This window comes from Spea bombifrons, chromosome 2, assembly GCF_027358695.1.
Source record: "Spea bombifrons isolate aSpeBom1 chromosome 2, aSpeBom1.2.pri, whole genome shotgun sequence".
NCBI lineage: Eukaryota > Metazoa > Chordata > Amphibia > Anura > Pelobatidae > Spea > Spea bombifrons.
In genome coordinates this window covers 142,995,833-143,003,332 of record NC_071088.1, presented here as the reverse complement: position 1 = coordinate 143,003,332, position 7,500 = coordinate 142,995,833, and the positions used below count along the sequence as shown (strand labels likewise).

Below are 7,500 nucleotides of genomic sequence, written 5' to 3'. Positions count from 1 at the left end.
CGCCCGATCTCGTCTGATCTCGGAAGCTAAGCAGGGTTGGGCCTGGTTAGTACCTGGATGGGAGACCGCCTGGGAATACCAGGTGTTGTAGGCATTTTCTTTTCTCACAGTCCGGGGAGAGCTTTTTGCCATGTGTTTCTTGCTCATCATCAAAGCTTTAAACCCTTATTTGAACCTTCTCACCTTCTCTGTCCTGTCCCAGGGCTTATAATTCTTTCTGTCTGACGACAAGCAGCAGCAGCAGCAGCAGCAGCAGCAGCAGCAGCAGCAGCAGCAGCAGCAGCAGCAGCAGCAGCAGCAGCAGCAGCAGCAGCAGCAGCAGCAGCAGCAGCAACAGAATAAGAGAAGTAAAATAAAAAACTTTCACACCTTCGGCCATACCACCACGAAAGCGCCCGATCTCGTCTGATCTCGGAAGCTAAGCAGGGTTGGGCCTGGTTAGTACCTGGATGGGAGACCGCCTGGGAATACCAGGTGTTGTAGTCTTTTTCTTTTCTCACAGTCCGGGGAGAGCTTTTTGCCATGTGTTTCTTGCTCATCATCAAAGCTTTAAACCCTTATTTGAACCTTCTCACCTTCTCTGTGCAGTCCCAGGGCTTATAATTCTTTCTGTCTGACGACAAGCAGCAGCAGCCGCAGCAGCAGCAGCCGCAGCAGCAGCAGCCGCAGCAGCAGCAGCCGCAGCAGCAGCAGCCGCAGCAGCAGCAGCCGCAGCAGCAGCAGCCGCAGCAGCAGCAGCCGCAGCAGCAGCAGCCGCAGCAGCAGCAGCAGCAGAATAAGAGAAGTAAAATAAAAAACTTTCACACCTGCGGCCATACCACCCTGAAAGCGCCTGATCTCGGAAGCTAAGCAGGGTTGGGCCTGGTTAGTACCTGGATGGGAGACCGCCTGGGAATACCAGGTGTTGTAGGTTTTTAATTTTTTCTCACAGTCCGGGGAGAGCTTTTTGCCATGTGTTTCTTGCTCATCATCAAAGCTTTAAACCCTTATTTGAACCTTCTCACCTTCTCTGTCCTGTCCCAGGGCTTATAATTCTTTTTGTCTGACGACAAGCAGCAGCAGCAGCAGCAGCAGCAGCAGCAGCAGCAGCAGCAGCAACAGAATAAGAGAAGTAAAATAAAAAACTTTCACACCTGCGGCCATACCACCCTGAAAGCGCCCGATCTCGTCTGATCTCGGAAGCTAAGCAGGGTTGGGCCTGGTTAGTACCTGGATGGGAGACCGCCTGGGAATACCAGGTGTTGTAGGCTTTTAATTTTTTCTCACAGTCCGGGGAGAGCTTTTTGCCATGTGTTTCTTGCTCATCATCAAAGCTTTAAACCCTTATTTGAACCTTCTCACCTTCTCTGTCCTGTCCCAGGGCTTATAATTCTTTCTGTCTGACGACAAGCAGCAGCAGCAGCAGCAGCAGCAGCAGCAGCAGCAGCAGCAGCAGCAGAATAAGAGAAGTAAAATAAAAAACTTTCACACCTGCGGCCATACCACCCTGAAAGCGCCCGATCTCGTCTGATCTCGGAAGCTACGCAGGGTTGGGCCTGGTTAGTACCTGGATGGGAGACCGCCTGGGAATACCAGGTGTTGTAGGCTTTTAATTTTTTCTCACAGTCCGGGAAGAGCTTTTTGCCATGTGTTTCTTGCTCATCATCAAAGCTTTAAACCCTTATTTGAACCTTCTCACCTTCTCTGTCCTGTCCCAGGGCTTATAATTCTTTTTGTCTGACGACAAGCAGCAGCAGCAGCAGCAGCACCACCCTGAAAGCGCCTGATCTCGGAAGCTAAGCAGGGTTGGGCCTGGTTAGTACCTGGATGGGAGACCGCCTGGGAATACCAGGTGTTGTAGGCTTTTTCTTTTCTCACAGTCCGGGGAGAGCTTTTTGCCATGTGTTTCTTGCTCATCATCAAAGCTTTAAACCCTTATTTGAACCTTCTCACCTTCTCTGTCCTGTCCCAGGGCTTATAATTCTTTTTGTCTGACGACAAGCAGCAGCAGCAGCAGCAGCAGCAGCAGCAGCAGCAGCAGCAGCAGCAGCAGCAGCAGCAGCAGCAGCAACAGAATAAGAGAAGTAAAATAAAAAACTTTCACATCTGCGGCCATACCACCCTGAAAGCGCCTGATCTCGTCTGATCTTGGAAGCTAAGCAGGGTTGGGCCTGGTTAGTACCTGGATGGGAGACCGCCTGGGAATACCAGGTGTTGTAGGCTTTTAATTTTTTCTCACAGTCCGGGGAGAGCTTTTTGCCATGTGTTTCTTGCTCATCATCAAAGCTTTAAACCCTTATTTGAACCTTCTCACCTTCTCTGTCCTGTCCCAGGGCTTATAATTCTTTTTGTCTGACGACAAGCAGCAGCAGCAGCAGCAGCAGCAGCAGCAGCAGCAGCAGCAGCAGCAACAGAATAAGAGAAGTAAAATAAAAAACTTTCACACCTGCGGCCATACCACCCTGAAAGCGCCCGATCTCGTCTGATCTCGGAAGCTAAGCAGGGTTGGGCCTGGTTAGTACCTGGATGGGAGACCGCCTGGGAATACCAGGTGTTGTAGGCTTTTAATTTTTTCTCACAGTCCGGGGAGAGCTTTTTGCCATGTGTTTCTTGCTCATCATCAAAGCTTTAAACCCTTATTTGAACCTTCTCACCTTCTCTGTCCTGTCCCAGGGCTTATAATTCTTTCTGTCTGACGACAAGCAGCAGCAGCAGCAGCAGCAGCAGCAGCAGCAGCAGCAGCAGCAGCAGCAGCAACAGAATAGGAAAAGTAAAATAAAGAGCTTTCACACCTGCGGCCATACCTCCCTGAAAGCGCCCGATCTCGTCTGATCTCGGAAGCTAAGCAGGGTTGGGCCTGGTTAGTACCTGGATGGGAGACCGCCTGGGAATACCAGGTGTTGTAGGCTTTTTCTTTTCTCACAGTCCGGGGAGAGCTTTTTGCCATGTGTTTCTTGCTCATCATCAAAGCTTTAAACCCTTATTTGAACCTTCTCACCTTCTCTGTCCTGTCCCAGGGCTTATAATTCTTTCTGTCTGACGACAAGCAGCAGCAGCAGCAGCAGCAGCAGCAGCAGCAGCAGCAGCAGCAGCAGCAGCAACAGCAACAGAATAAGAGAAGTAAAATAAAAATCTTTCACACCTGCGGCCATACCACCATGAAAGCGCCCGATCTCGTCTGATCTCGGAAGCTAAGCAGGGTTGGGCCTGGTTAGTACCTGGATGGGAGACCGCCTGGGAATACCAGGTGTTGTAGTCTTTTTCTTTTCTCACAGTCCGGGGAGAGCTTTTTGCCATGTGTTTCTTGCTTATCATCAAAGCTTTAAACCCTTATTTGAACCTTCTCACCTTCTCTGTGCAGTCCCAGGGCTTATAATTCTTTCTGTCTGACGACAAGCAGCAGCAGCAGCAGCAGCAGCAGCAGCAGAATAAGAGAAGTAAAATAAAAAACTTTCACACCTGCGGCCATACCACCCTGAAAACGCCCGATCTCGTCTGATCTCGCGAAGCTAAGCAGGGTTGGGCCTGGTTAGTACCTGGATGGGAGACCGCCTGGGAATACCAGGTGTTGTAGGCTTTTAATTTTTTCTCACAGTCCGGGGAGAGCTTTTTGCCATGTGTTTCTTGCTCATCATCAAAGCTTTAAACCCTTATTTGAACCTTCTCACCTTCTCTGTCCTGTCCCAGGGCTTATAATTCTTTTTGTCTGACGACAAGCAGCAGCAGCAGCAGCAGCAGCAGCAGCAGCAGCAGCAGCAGCAGCAGCAGCAGCAGCAGCAACAGAATAAGAGAAGTAAAATAAAAAACTTTCACACCTGCGGCCATACCACCCTGAAAGCGCCCGATCTCGTCTGATCTCGGAAGCTAAGCAGGGTTGGGCCTGGTTAGTACCTGGATGGGAGACCGCCTGGGAATACCAGGTGTTGTAAGCTTTTTCTTTTCTCACAGTCCGGGGAGAGCTTTTTGCCATGTGTTTCTTGCTCATCATCAAAGCTTTAAACCCTTATTTGAACCTTCTCACCTTCTCTGTCCTGTCCCAGGGCTTATAATTCTTTCTGTCTGACGACAAGCAGCAGCAGCAGCAGCAGCAGCAGCAGCAACAGAATAGGAAAAGTAAAATAAAGAGCTTTCACACCTGCGGCCATACCTCCCTGAAAGCGCCCGATCTCGTCTGATCTCGGAAGCTAAGCAGGGTTGGGCCTGGTTAGTACCTGGATGGGAGACCGCCTGGGAATACCAGGTGTTGTAGGCTTTTTCTTTTCTCACAGTCCGGGGAGAGCTTTTTGCCATGTGTTTCTTGCTCATCATCAAAGCTTTAAACCCTTATTTGAACCTTCTCACCTTCTCTGTCCTGTCCCAGGGCTTATAATTCTTTCTGTCTGACGACAAGCAGCAGCAGCAGCAGCAGCAGCAGCAGCAGCAGCAGCAGCAGCAGCAGCAGCAGCAGCAGCAGCAGCAACAGCAACAGAATAAGAGAAGTAAAATAAAAATCTTTCACACCTGCGGCCATACCACCATGAAAGCGCCCGATCTCGTCTGATCTCGGAAGCTAAGCAGGGTTGGGCCTGGTTAGTACCTGGATGGGAGACCGCCTGGTAATACCAGGTGTTGTAGTCTTTTTCTTTTCTCACAGTCCGGGGAGAGCTTTTTGCCATGTGTTTCTTGCTTATCATCAAAGCTTTAAACCCTTATTTGAACCTTCTCACCTTCTCTGTGCAGTCCCAGGGCTTATAATTCTTTCTGTCTGACGACAAGCAGCAGCAGCAGCAGCAGCAGCAGCAGCAGCAGCAGAATAAGAGAAGTAAAATAAAAAACTTTCACACCTGCGGCCATACCACCCTGAAAACGCCCGATCTCGTCTGATCTCGGAAGCTAAGCAGGGTTGGGCCTGGTTAGTACCTGGATGGGAGACCGCCTGGGAATACCAGGTGTTGTAGGCTTTTAATTTTTTCTCACAGTCCGGGGAGAGCTTTTTGCCATGTGTTTCTTGCTCATCATCAAAGCTTTAAACCCTTATTTGAACCTTCTCACCTTCTCTGTCCTGTCCCAGGGCTTATAATTCTTTTTGTCTGACGACAAGCAGCAGCAGCAGCAGCAGCAGCAGCAGCAGCAGCAGCAGCAACAGAATAAGAGAAGTAAAATAAAAAACTTTCACACCTGCGGCCATACCACCCTGAAAGCGCCCGATCTCGTCTGATCTCGGAAGCTAAGCAGGGTTGGGCCTGGTTAGTACCTGGATGGGAGACCGCCTGGGAATACCAGGTGTTGTAAGCTTTTTCTTTTCTCACAGTCCGGGGAGAGCTTTTTGCCATGTGTTTCTTGCTCATCATCAAAGCTTTAAACCCTTATTTGAACCTTCTCACCTTCTCTGTCCTGTCCCAGGGCTTATAATTCTTTCTGTCTGACGACAAGCAGCAGCAGCAGCAGCAGCAGCAGCAGCAGCAGCAGCAGCAGCAACAGAATAAGAGAAGTAAAATAAAAAACTTTCACACCTGCGGCCATACCACCCTGAAAGCGCCCGATCTCGTCTGATCTCGGTAGCTAAGCAGGGTTGGGCCTGGTTAGTACCTGGATGGGAGACCGCCTGGGAGTACCAGGTGTTGTAGTCTTTTTCTTTTCTCACAGTCCGGGGAGAGCTTTTTGCTATGTGTTTCTTGCTCATCATCAAAGCTTTAAACCCTTATTTGAACCTTCTCACCTTCTCTGTGCAGTCCCAGGGCTTATAATTCTTTCTGTCTGACGACAAGCAGCAGCAGCAGCAGCAGCAGCAGCAGCAGCAGCAGCAGCAGCAGCAGCAGCAGCAGCAGCAGCAGCAGCAGCAGCAGCAGCAGCAGCAGCAGCAGCAGCAGCAGCAGCAGCAGCAGAATAAGAGAAGTAAAATAAAAAACTTTCACACCTGCGGCCATACCACCCTGAAAGCGCCTGATCTCGGAAGCTAAGCAGGGTTGGGCCTGGTTAGTACCTGGATGGGAGACCGCCTGGGAATACCAGGTGTTGTAGGCTTTTAATTTTTTCTCACAGTCCGGGGAGAGCTTTTTGCCATGTGTTTCTTGCTCATCATCAAAGCTTTAAACCCTTATTTGAACCTTCTCACCTTCTCTGTCCTGTCCCAGGGCTTATAATTCTTTTTGTCTGACGACAAGCAGCAGCAGCAGCAGCAGCAGCAGCAGCAGCAGCAGCAGCAGCAGCAGCAGCAGCAACAGAATAAGAGAAGTAAAATAAAAAACTTTCACACCTGCGGCCATACCACCCTGAAAGCGCCCGATCTCGTCTGATCTTGGAAGCTAAGCAGGGTTGGGCCTGGTTAGTACCTGGATGGGAGACCGCCTGGGAATACCAGGTGTTGTAGGCTTTTAATTTTTTCTCACAGTCCGGGGAGAGCTTTTTGCCATGTGTTTCTTGCTCATCATCAAAGCTTTAAACCCTTATTTGAACCTTCTCACCTTCTCTGTCCTGTCCCAGGGCTTATAATTCTTTTTGTCTGACGACAAGCAGCAGCAGCAGCAGCAGCAGCAGCAGCAGCAGCAGCAGCAGCAGCAGCAGCAGCAACAGAATAAGAGAAGTAAAATAAAAAACTTTCACACCTGCGGCCATACCACCCTGAAAGCGCCCGATCTCGTCTGATCTCGGAAGCTAAGCAGGGTTGGGCCTGGTTGGTACCGGGATGGGAGACCGCCTGGGAATACCAGGTGTTGTAGGCTTTTAATTTTTTCTCACAGTCCGGGGAGAGCTTTTTGCCATGTTTCTTGCTCATCATCAAAGCTTTAAACCCTTATTTGAACCATCTCACCTTCTCTGTCCTGTCCCAGGGCTTATAATTCTTTTTGTCTGACGACAAGCAGCAGCAGCAGCAGCAGCAGCAGCAGCAGCAGCAGCAGCAGCAGCAGCAGCAGCAGCAGCAGCAGCAGCAGCAGCAGCAGCAACAGAATAAGAGAAGTAAAATAAAAAACTTTCACACCTGCGGCCATACCACCCTGAAAGCGCCCGATCTCGTCTGATCTCGGAAGCTAAGCAGGGTTGGGCCTGGTTAGTACCTGGATGGGAGACCGCCTGGGAATACCAGGTGTTGTAGGCTTTTAATTTTTTCTCACAGTCCGGGGAGAGCTTTTTGCCATGTGTTTCTTGCTCATCATCAAAGCTTTAAACCCTTATTTGAACCTTCTCACCTTCTCTGTCCTGTCCCAGGGCTTATAATTCTTTCTGTCTGACGACAAGCAGCAGCACAAGCAGCAGCAGCAGCAGCAGCAGCAGCAGCAGCAGCAGCAGCAGCAGCAGCAGCAGCAGCAACAGAATAAGAAAAGTAAAATAAAGAGCTTTCACACCTGCGGCCATACCACCCTGAAAGCGCCCGATCTCGTCTGATCTCGGAAGCTAAGCAGGGTTGGGCCTGGTTAGTACCTGGATGGGAGACCGCCTGGGAATACCAGGTGTTGTAGGCTTTTTCTTTTCTCACAGTCCGGGGAGAGCTTTTTGCCATGTGTTTCTTGCTCATCATCAAAGCTTTAAACCCTTATTTGAACC

General features: G+C 50.0%; 19 non-coding genes and 3 pseudogenes across 19 annotated transcripts in view; all 22 read left to right on the top strand.

The window, feature by feature from the left end:
• The window catches only part of LOC128477074 (5S ribosomal RNA), a 119-nt gene extending 25 nt beyond the window's left edge, over nucleotides 1–94 (top strand). The window contains exon 1 of the ribosomal RNA XR_008348062.1: nucleotides 1–94. This exon is cut by the window's left edge and continues 25 nt beyond it. This is a non-coding gene — a ribosomal RNA (5S ribosomal RNA).
• A 273-nt stretch (nucleotides 95–367) lies between these two features.
• LOC128479284 (5S ribosomal RNA) lies at nucleotides 368–486 on the top strand. The gene has a single exon (XR_008350167.1). It is a non-coding gene; the product is annotated as a 5S ribosomal RNA (ribosomal RNA).
• Nucleotides 487–804: 318 nt separating this feature from the next.
• LOC128479592 (uncharacterized) lies at nucleotides 805–913 on the top strand (annotated as a pseudogene).
• A 218-nt stretch (nucleotides 914–1,131) lies between these two features.
• LOC128476451 (5S ribosomal RNA) lies at nucleotides 1,132–1,250 on the top strand. Its single transcript, XR_008347463.1, has one exon. It is a non-coding gene; the product is annotated as a 5S ribosomal RNA (ribosomal RNA).
• A 218-nt stretch (nucleotides 1,251–1,468) lies between these two features.
• On the top strand, nucleotides 1,469–1,587 carry LOC128478295 (5S ribosomal RNA). Its single transcript, XR_008349222.1, has one exon. It is a non-coding gene; the product is annotated as a 5S ribosomal RNA (ribosomal RNA).
• A 147-nt stretch (nucleotides 1,588–1,734) lies between these two features.
• On the top strand, nucleotides 1,735–1,843 carry LOC128480732 (uncharacterized; annotated as a pseudogene).
• A 240-nt stretch (nucleotides 1,844–2,083) lies between these two features.
• On the top strand, nucleotides 2,084–2,202 carry LOC128478890 (5S ribosomal RNA). The gene has a single exon (XR_008349788.1). It is a non-coding gene; the product is annotated as a 5S ribosomal RNA (ribosomal RNA).
• A 221-nt stretch (nucleotides 2,203–2,423) lies between these two features.
• Nucleotides 2,424–2,542, top strand: LOC128476450 (5S ribosomal RNA). The gene has a single exon (XR_008347462.1). It is a non-coding gene; the product is annotated as a 5S ribosomal RNA (ribosomal RNA).
• Nucleotides 2,543–2,769: 227 nt separating this feature from the next.
• LOC128476792 (5S ribosomal RNA) lies at nucleotides 2,770–2,888 on the top strand. Its single transcript, XR_008347787.1, has one exon. It is a non-coding gene; the product is annotated as a 5S ribosomal RNA (ribosomal RNA).
• Nucleotides 2,889–3,119: 231 nt separating this feature from the next.
• Nucleotides 3,120–3,238, top strand: LOC128478515 (5S ribosomal RNA). The gene has a single exon (XR_008349430.1). It is a non-coding gene; the product is annotated as a 5S ribosomal RNA (ribosomal RNA).
• A 198-nt stretch (nucleotides 3,239–3,436) lies between these two features.
• On the top strand, nucleotides 3,437–3,556 carry LOC128478885 (5S ribosomal RNA). Its single transcript, XR_008349783.1, has one exon. It is a non-coding gene; the product is annotated as a 5S ribosomal RNA (ribosomal RNA).
• A 236-nt stretch (nucleotides 3,557–3,792) lies between these two features.
• LOC128477669 (5S ribosomal RNA) lies at nucleotides 3,793–3,911 on the top strand. Its single transcript, XR_008348631.1, has one exon. It is a non-coding gene; the product is annotated as a 5S ribosomal RNA (ribosomal RNA).
• Nucleotides 3,912–4,112: 201 nt separating this feature from the next.
• LOC128476791 (5S ribosomal RNA) lies at nucleotides 4,113–4,231 on the top strand. Its single transcript, XR_008347786.1, has one exon. It is a non-coding gene; the product is annotated as a 5S ribosomal RNA (ribosomal RNA).
• Nucleotides 4,232–4,477: 246 nt separating this feature from the next.
• Nucleotides 4,478–4,596, top strand: LOC128479380 (5S ribosomal RNA). Its single transcript, XR_008350261.1, has one exon. It is a non-coding gene; the product is annotated as a 5S ribosomal RNA (ribosomal RNA).
• A 204-nt stretch (nucleotides 4,597–4,800) lies between these two features.
• On the top strand, nucleotides 4,801–4,919 carry LOC128476701 (5S ribosomal RNA). The gene has a single exon (XR_008347702.1). It is a non-coding gene; the product is annotated as a 5S ribosomal RNA (ribosomal RNA).
• Nucleotides 4,920–5,134: 215 nt separating this feature from the next.
• On the top strand, nucleotides 5,135–5,253 carry LOC128477668 (5S ribosomal RNA). The gene has a single exon (XR_008348630.1). It is a non-coding gene; the product is annotated as a 5S ribosomal RNA (ribosomal RNA).
• A 216-nt stretch (nucleotides 5,254–5,469) lies between these two features.
• Nucleotides 5,470–5,588, top strand: LOC128478467 (5S ribosomal RNA). The gene has a single exon (XR_008349384.1). It is a non-coding gene; the product is annotated as a 5S ribosomal RNA (ribosomal RNA).
• Nucleotides 5,589–5,873: 285 nt separating this feature from the next.
• Nucleotides 5,874–5,982, top strand: LOC128480032 (uncharacterized; annotated as a pseudogene).
• Nucleotides 5,983–6,212: 230 nt separating this feature from the next.
• Nucleotides 6,213–6,331, top strand: LOC128477590 (5S ribosomal RNA). The gene has a single exon (XR_008348552.1). It is a non-coding gene; the product is annotated as a 5S ribosomal RNA (ribosomal RNA).
• Nucleotides 6,332–6,561: 230 nt separating this feature from the next.
• On the top strand, nucleotides 6,562–6,680 carry LOC128477261 (5S ribosomal RNA). Its single transcript, XR_008348241.1, has one exon. It is a non-coding gene; the product is annotated as a 5S ribosomal RNA (ribosomal RNA).
• Nucleotides 6,681–6,935: 255 nt separating this feature from the next.
• LOC128476449 (5S ribosomal RNA) lies at nucleotides 6,936–7,054 on the top strand. The gene has a single exon (XR_008347461.1). It is a non-coding gene; the product is annotated as a 5S ribosomal RNA (ribosomal RNA).
• Nucleotides 7,055–7,299: 245 nt separating this feature from the next.
• Nucleotides 7,300–7,418, top strand: LOC128476448 (5S ribosomal RNA). Its single transcript, XR_008347460.1, has one exon. It is a non-coding gene; the product is annotated as a 5S ribosomal RNA (ribosomal RNA).
• The last annotated feature ends 82 nt before the right edge of the window (nucleotides 7,419–7,500 follow it).